Raw genomic sequence first — 9,474 nt, forward strand, 5'->3', positions numbered from 1 at the left:
ACTTTTAGTACTTTCAAAGAGGTTTCCAACGGTACAAGTTTTCCAATTTTTGACATGTAGAATGTGAGATACGATTTTTCAAAATATCGTATCAAAACTGAAAATTTTCCGAATTCCAAAGGAAGGGAGTCTTCAAGCACTCCTTATTCTTTCGATATTATTTGAACGTGTTATACTTGATTTTCCAAAATGAAAATCCGATCGCTCTTGTACTTTAAGAAACTCTAACTGAACCTCGATTTACGAGTAATTGAGATTCGATTTCATGAAATTTCCTTAGATTATACTAGTATACAATCTTCCTTGATAATTGGGATATATGAGTGATGCCTCACTATTATTTGCTCAGGCGCACACGAGGACCCTCAAGAGAATCCCACGGTGAACGCTTAAATTTCGAGTGCCCTTTCTTCTCATTTTACTTGGTAAGTGTCAAGTGTGTGTTACTTGAATTTCTGTGAATTCGATACGTGATTACTTGTTATTGATACTTGAGATTTTGAGAAATGGAGTCGAGTGTGTATTTTATCGCACTCGTTCTCATTCGAAATGATTTAACTCATGCTCAAATTGCTTGAATATATTGATTGCTTGGATACATCGATTGCTTGTACATATCAATGCTTGATACATAAAATGGTATGCTATGGCTGCATACGTCGTTGGAGTGAATCTCCTCGACACACAAATGGTCATGGGGACGCCCACATCTCATTGGCCGACCTTGGACTCGAGCCGGCATGGGTGTGGTCGGGAACCTTGGCGAGCCATGAGATATATAAGATTGACCTAATGAGAGATCTTGCTTGGCATACTTGAGTAGTATCGCCACAAACCAATGACGGGCGGACCCGATATAGGGGTATGTAAGGTGAAAGGGGACAGGTTAAGTGGAGTTCTACGGACTAAACCTACCCGATTGACGGAGTGTCAATTCGTGGAGGTTATTGATCGTGCAAGTGGAATATAGCTCCTGAGAGCTCCTATATCCTTGAATTGTTTCCATTTACTTTCCGGTAAATTGTTAATTATTGAAACATATTATTGCTGGGCTTGTAATTGCGATTGTTACTTGAACTACGTGCTTGCATGTGTGTCCTTGGCCTCACGAGCGTTTTGCTTACCCTGTAGATTTGTTTTCCTTAACAGGACTGGAAATGGAGTAAATGCGGAGAAATCTCCTTTTGGATATATTTCGTTTTAGGGTTTCAAGTGTATTTTGGCTTGACCCCTTTATGATTGTACTTTTGGAAGTTTAATGTATCATTCGGATATATGTGATGTATATTTTTGGAATTTAAGTTGTATTATGAACACCCAACGTGTGGGTTGGATAATAGATGGATATTGTTAAGCATGAACGCTTCCGCACTATATATATTTGTTCTAATTTGATTGTGGTATCTAGTATCGCTTTAAGCTTGAACGTTTATTGCTTGAGTCCTGGCGAGACTAGGCAGGCGTCTCGTGGATACCCTTTGGTGCGCCTTAGGTAGAAGTGGGGGCGTCACAGTTGGTATCAGAGCGCTAGGTTAGCGCTAGGTTAGAGATCTATATGGGAGACATATTAGATACTCTACCCTTAAGACCTGAGACCGGATAATTAAGTTCTACCTTAAGAGGTATTTGGGGCATACTAGTGATTGGGTTAGGCATGCATAAACGACATCCGAACTAGATAGTGATTTAAATTTCTAACCCAAAAAGTGCCATTATTTTGCAGGGATGGAAAACGGAAATGGAGTTCCGGCAGCTGACGGGAATGGCCATAAAGTGCCTCCTAAGCCTATTTACTACCGAGCTCTAGCTGGGGGAGCTCGAGTACGCTATTCCCCATCTTACAGATATCCCCGATGTGCGTGTAGGGTTACCTTTGCTTACCCGAACCACCTTGTGCTTGCTCTGGACGACGAGCGTCGTCAGCTAGTGGATCTTAACAGGGATCTTCAGGTAGAGGTGGATGAGCATAGACAGATGGTTAGCGCTCAGGGTGAGCGGATTGCCAAGCTCGAGGAGGTGATCGAAGGTGAGGTGGCCACATCTGCAGTGGTTCGTGATGAGCTTCAGAGTACTAGGGCTCAACTTACTAGGTTGAGAGAGGAGGTCCGTAGTCGGGCTTCCGATATCGTAGCTGATGCCACTAGGCTAGTGGATGAGGCGATGGGTGTAGTTCAAGACTCTGAGGAGGAGGATCCGGAGAAGGAGATTCCTCCTGATAGTCCTGCTGCGGACTAGGTCTAGATTGATTGACTTTTCTTTTAACCCTTTTGACTAGTATAGCTAGTATTAGCAGGGGTGATGCTAAGTGCTGAGGCCATTGTATTTTTCATGACTATGTGGCCTATTTTTGAGGCACTTGCTGTACTTTAGTCTTCTGTGACTAAAAGTACTCTTGTGGCACTTGTGTGCTATATTTTTGCGACTATCCCATGACTTGCTAATTGTATGAACTTGATATACTAATGAATGTAAATTATTGTTATTTTCAATATTTTCTTGATTGGTTGCTGCTCTCTACTTTGCATCGCATAATTTATTTATTTCTTGCACTAGGCACGCCTAGGTTATGGAAGGGCTAAGAAGGGGTCGAGGCCGTGGGCGAGGGACTAGACCGGCCCAACCTCAGGGGAATGACCAGGGATCTGCAACTGGACCGACCCAGGGTCAGGAAAATATTGAGGGTAATCAAGTGGCTAATGCCATTAATAGGATGACTGATATCCTAGAGCGCTTAGCTGATAGACAAGGCCCTGGACCGTTCAACCAACCTGGGGGTCAGGAAAGAGGAGAGGATAGAGCCCTAGAGAGGTTCTTAAAATTTAACCCGCCTAAATTCCTTGGTGAACCTAATCCTGAGATAGCAGAGAATTGGTTAGAAATGATGACCAACATATTCGCTGCTTTAAACTACACTGAAGATAGGCGAGTGAATTTCGCTGCTTTCCAATTTGAGAGAGTAGCTCGTGCTTGGTGGGATTTGATAAAAGGAAAATGGGAGAGAACTCAAATCCCTTGGACTTGGGAGAATTTCACAAGGGAATTTAATGAAAAGTTTCTTCCGCCCTTAATTCAAGAAAAGAGGGAGGATGAATTTATCAAGTTGAAATAGGGAGCTCTTAGTGTAGCTGAATATGAAGGAAAGTTTACTAAGCTTTCAAAGTACGCTCCCGAATTGGATTAGACCGTTTGTTCAGGGACTTAATGTGGAGATACAATAGAGCTTGGCTGCAGCCCAAATCTCTACATTTACTGAGGCACTAGAGAAAGCTCAAAGGGTAGAAAATGCAAGGATGCAAGTGAGAGACTTTCATCATAGAAAAAGGAGTTTTTCTAGCCATACTTCTGGACAAGCAAATAAGAGTGCACAACCTTCCAAGATGGGAAGAGGAGCAGGAGGAGTGAGGCCTGTTGGAGCTTCTAGGGGAGCTCTATCTAGAAGGGGTTGTAGTGGGACAACTCAATTTAGGGGAGCACCTTCTATTGGATCAGCTGTGACCCCTCAGGTTACATATGGATACTGTGGTAAATCCAACCACTCTGAGAACGATTGCTGGAGAAAGTTGGGGAAATGTTTATTTTGTGGTAGTGCTGAACATCAAGTCGCCAATTGTCCAAAATCGCCAAAGACAGGAGGAAACCCTCAGAGGTCAGAAAAGTCAACCTCTAAGCAGACCAGTGCCGGAGGAAGTCGACCGAAAGTACCGGCTAGGGTTTATGCACTGAACTATCAACAGGTTCCTGAGGCAACTGAGGTGGTAGAAGGTACAATTCCAATTTTTCACCGTTTAGCTAGGGTTTTAATTGATCCGGACGCAACCCATTCTTTTGTAAATCCTAATTTCATGAGTGGAATAGACTTGGAACCAATTAAGTTATCGTATGACTTGGAGGTTAAAACGCCCACTGGAGACAAAAGCTTAATTACTAACTTGGTGTATAGGGATTGTGAAATCTGTGTTAGGGAACGAAAACTATTGGCCGACTTAATAAGTTTAGCGATTAAGGGATATGATGTGATTCTAGGGATGGATTGGCTAGCCCATTATAATGCCCAGTTGAATTGTAGGACCAAGGTTGTAGAATTGTGTATCCTAGGGGAGGCAAACCTGAAGCTGGATGTAAGGGGCAAATTGGCTTCATCTGCACTTATTTCAGGAATTCGGGCTAGAAAATTATTAAGTAAAAGAGCTCAAGGGTATTTGGCTTTTCTTATTAACACCCCAAGTGATAAGGTGAATTTGGAGGACATGCCTGTAATGAAAGACTTTCCAGATGTTTTTTCCGAAGAGTTAGAATCTCTACCTCCAGAACGGAAAATAGCTTTTAAGATTGATGTAACTCCGGGAGTGATCCCTATCTCTAAGACGCCATATCGGATGGCTCCAGCGGAATTGAAGGAGTTGAAATTGCAACTGCAAGACTTGCTGGAAAGGGGTTTTATAAAAGAGAGTGATTCTTCATGGGGGGCCCCAGTTTCGTTCGTTAAGAAAAAGGACGGGAGTTTGAGACTATGTATAGACTATAGGGCTTGAATGAGGTTACCATTAAGAATAAATACCCACAGCCCCATATTGACGAGTTCTTTGACCAATTGCAAGGGGCGGTAGTATTCTCGAAATTAGATTTGAGACAGGGTTACTATCAATTGAGGATCCTGGAGAAAGACATACCCAAGACTGCTTTTAATTCGACATATGGGCATTTTGAGTTTGTCGTGATGCCATTTGGATTAAAGAATGTTCTTGCTGCTTTTATGGATTTAATGCATAGGATTTTTAAGCCTTATTTGGACCAATTTGTGGTAGTGTTCATTGATGATATTTTGGTGTATTCTAAGAGTGTGAAAGACCATGAGAAACACTTGAGAGTTGTTTTGCAAACCTTAAGGGAGTATCAATTGTATGCTAAGTTCAGCAAGTGCGAATTCTGGTTAAAAGAAGTGAATTTCTTGGGACACATAATTTCTAAGAATGGGATTAAAGTGGATCCAGCTAAAGTTGAAGCTGTTTCGAAATGAAAACGACCGGAAAACCCTACCGAGGTTCGGAGTTTTATTGGATTAGCAGGGTATTACCGGAGATTTATCAAAGATTTTTCTAGAATTGCTGGACCAATGACCGAGCTGACTAAGAAAAGTGAAAAGTTTATTTGGAGTCCTAAGTGCAAAGAGAGTTTCCAGGAATTGAAAAGACGCTTAACCAAAGCCCCAATATTAGCTCTACCAAATGGGAAGGATAGTTTTGTGGTTTACACAGATGCATCTAAGGAAGGTTTGGGATGTGTGTTGATGCAAAATGACAAAGTGATAGCATATACCTCTAGGAAATTGAAACCGCATGAAGGGAATTACCCGACTCATGATTTGGAGTTAGCTGCTGTGGTCTTTGCTTTGAAGAAATAGAGACATTACTTGTATGGAGTAACGTTTGAAGTCTTTACTGATCACAAAAGCCTTAAGTACTTATTTTCCCAGAAGGAATTGAATTTAAGGCAACGTAGATGGATGAAATTTCCGAAAGATTATGACTGTACGATTAAGTACCATCCAGGGAAAGCTAATGTAGTGACTGACGCTTTGAGTCATCAAGTACAGATGGCTGGATTGATGATTAAGGAATTCCAATTGTTGGAAGAAGTTAGTTATTGGAATCCTCGACTGGAACCGAGGAAAGTACTTTTGGGGAATATTGTATTGAATTCCACTTTGATGGAACGTATCAAGGAATCTCAAGGAAAGGACATTGAGGTGCAGAAGTGGTTGGAAAAGGTTAAAAAGGGGGACAAGTCGGACTTCAACTTGGGAACGAATGGTGTATTGAGATTTCGGAATCGGGTGGTTGTGTCAAAGGATGAAGGACATAAAAAGGAAATTTTAGAAGAGGCACACCGATCAAAGTTTACGGTACACCCAGGAGGGAATAAAATATACCAAGACTTAAAGAGTTGTATTGGTGGGAGAACATGAAGGAGGAGATTGCTCAATTTGTCCAAACATGCTTAATTTGTCAATAGGTTAAAGCCGAACATCAGAAACCATCGGGACTTTTGCAACCTCTAGAAATACCTGAGTGGAAATGGGAGAATATCACCATGAATTTTGTATCGGGATTACCAAGGACACAGAGAGGCCATGATGCGATTTGGGTAATAATGGATAGATTGACCAAATCGACTCATTTTCTGCCGATTAACATGAAGCACCCATTGGAGAAGTTGGCCAAGTTGTATTTGGATGAGATCATTAGGTTACATGGAATCCCTGTCAGTATCGTGTCAGATAGAGATCCAAGATTTGTTTCGAGGTTCTGGCAAAAGATGCAAGAATTGTTAGGGACTAAATTGAATTTTAGTACTACTTATCATCCCCAGACCGATGGACAGTCTGAAAGGACAATTCAAACCCTTGAGGATATGTTGAGAACTTGCGTTCTGGATTTTGGGGAGAGTTGGAGTAAGTTTTTGACTTTAATGGAATTTGCCTACAATAATAGTTTCCACTCTTCTATTCAGATGGCCCCGTATGAGGCACTTTATGGTCGGAAATGTAGGTCTCCGATTTGTTAGGATGAAATAGGTGAACGGAAGATCTTAGATCCGACTACAGTGTTTTGGATTGAAGAAGCTAATGAGAAAGTAAAGTTGGTACACTAAAAAATTCAGACCGCTCAGAGCCGCCAAAAGAGTTATGCCGATAATCAGAGAAAAGATTTGGAGTTTACTGTTGGAGATTTGGTATTTATCAGAATCACGCCCTTGAAAGCAAGCTTGATGTCTGGAGAAGAAAAAAAGTTACAACCGAGATTTGTAGGACCTTACAAGATTATCCAACGTGTGGGGAATGTAGCCTATAAGCTTGAATTGCCACCAAATTTATCTCGAATCCATAATGTATTCCATGTATCTATGCTTAAGAAGTATCATCCAGACCCTTCTCACATTTTGCAACCAGAGAGTATTGAGATTGATGAGACTTTGACCTATGAAGAGAAACCGGTGAAACTTCTGGATTGAAAGGTGAAGGAATTGAGGAACAAGCAGATACCACTAATAAAAGTTCTTTGGAGGAACCACGGAGTTGAGGAAGCAACATGGGAAGTATAGGAAACGATCAGAGAGAAGTATCCAGACTTGTTTGCCAATCAAAGTAAAATTTCGAGAACGAAATTCTCTTAAGGGGGAGAGGATGTGAGGACTCGAAAATCTATTATTTTTAAATCCCTAATTTTGGCTTAATTAATTATTTATTTGGATTTTTGCCACGAATAATATTTTCTAACCTTATTAGACCTAAGTACATGGTATTATAGCTTCGTTATATTTTTAAAGTGTCTCGTTTAAAAATTATTTTCTTAGAAGCTTGTTTAGTGAAAAAGTGAAAACGCGTTTGGAAAATTTAACCAATTGGGAGTACATTAAACCCGGAAAATTGGAGACATGTACAATGGTCTTAAAATAGGTAAATTTAGGTTTAACTACTCAAGTGATAGTTAATGGTACGATCGTTATAAGAATTTCTCGAAGGTTTCACTTTATCGCGCCTAAATTGGAAATACGCGTTTTCACGCGTGCGATTAATTGAGGGACTTTAGACCATTATTTTGGGACAATTAAGAGTGAATAATATTTATATGTACATAAGTGCATTAGAGGTTTAGTGCACTAGTGAAATAAACACGAGAGGAATTGAGCACAAAACGCGCGTGTACGTGCACTATTTGCGGTTGAATTTTGTGCACCTACACTCTTAGCCTTTAAGCTTCCTTAGCAAGCTAAAAACCAGACCAAAATCTCTCTCTCTTTCCCCTCATCTGGTCGGCTACCTCCAAGAGCAAGAACCAAACTTGCTTCATCAAATTCTACTCCAAAATCTTGCTCAAATCACTACCAAATCCTCTCAAATTTTAACTCTACTTAGCTTGACATTTGGAGAGTCCATTTAGCTACAAAAAAGAGGAGCTTTCCACAGTTTTTTTGAGTTGAGGAAAGGGCCGAAATTCTGCTCTAGTTCATCAACCAAAGTAGGTAATGATCCAACACTCTAATCTTGGTTTATGGAGGTTGTTTAACACTTATAAGTTCAAATATTCTTGTGGGTTAGCTTGTTATGGTGTAAAATGAAATGGGTGGGCTCTATGAACTCCCACCTTTGTGTTGATGGCTGATATAATGTTTGATGATGGATTTAATATTAGTTTAGGGCTCAAAATGGTAGATTAATGGTGTATTATTAGTATAAACTTCAAGAAGTGCAAGGGGTGAAAAGTTCCGATTCTACCCCTGCTTTGAACGTACCTATTCCTGCGGAATTTTGAGGTTGTAATGACTTATATATGATGTTTATATGTTGTATTAATGGTGTAAAAAATTTCATTGAAAAATATTGAGATTTGGTTGGTCAAATGAATCGATTTCACAAAGCTAGTAAATCTGGAACTGTTTCCGTAATACTATGACCAGCTTTCGTGTGTTGGCCATAACTTTATGCTCCGACATCGAAATCGAGTGCCGTCAGTGGCATTTGAAACTAGACATTCCTACCTTTCCGACGGTATGAAATATATGCTCTGGTTCCATGTATGTGAGCCGAACCAACCATTTAAAGTCGGCTGTCCTGTTTCTCTATTTTCCTGGAAGGAAATGCTGAGGCTGCAACTTATGGCTCAAATTCGAGCTAGTTGTGTGCTGAATTTCAAACTGCTTTCTTCTGTGAAATTATAGCTATATGAATTTATTTTCTAACGCCATAAACCATGCTCAATTCTGAGTTAAGTTCACTGATTTGTGATAAAAATACGGAACCTGCCCTGCTCTTGAAAACCCTCACTTTTGGACAGATTTGATGCAAGGCTTGGTGTAAACTTGCTAATTGAATTTCTTGGTGTTAAATGCCTATCAAATGTACCATGAATGTTCCTTAGGTTTTGCCTACACTACTGAACCATGTTTGGAGGATTTTCCTTAGCCAAATGTTTGGAAATGGAAAACAAAAGGGCTCAAGGCAGTTTTGCCTTGGGATTTTTGAAACTTTGGTTGTTCGGTTAAATACCTTTCTGAAGGTATTTTTCCCTAAAATTTGAGAGAAGGACACTTTTCATATAGGAGTATTATACTGCCAAAATTTGTACCAATCCAAGTCCATTTCGATACCTAACTAAAGTTCCAAAGTTGGAGGCTCAAATCTGGAAATTTGTTCACCAGTTTTGAATTTTTCCCAAACTTTGAGCTACCGTATCTCGGTGCTCGAAATTCCGATCCTTGATCTGCTTTTTTTGTTATAAAACTTACTTGCAATGCTAATTGAGTTACAAGTTTCAGAGGTTAGCTCGCAACGTATGAATTTTTCCGAATTTCCAAAGTTAGCAAAAAACCAACCCCGACTCAATCCAGAGTGTTCTAGAACAGCAACTTTAAACCCATTTTTGAATACCTTTCACTTAGATTCATGGAAAAGTATCTTCTAAGAACTTTTATTAC

Source organism: Coffea arabica, chromosome 6e (assembly GCF_036785885.1).
Source record: "Coffea arabica cultivar ET-39 chromosome 6e, Coffea Arabica ET-39 HiFi, whole genome shotgun sequence".
In the NCBI taxonomy this organism is placed as follows: domain Eukaryota; kingdom Viridiplantae; phylum Streptophyta; class Magnoliopsida; order Gentianales; family Rubiaceae; genus Coffea; species Coffea arabica.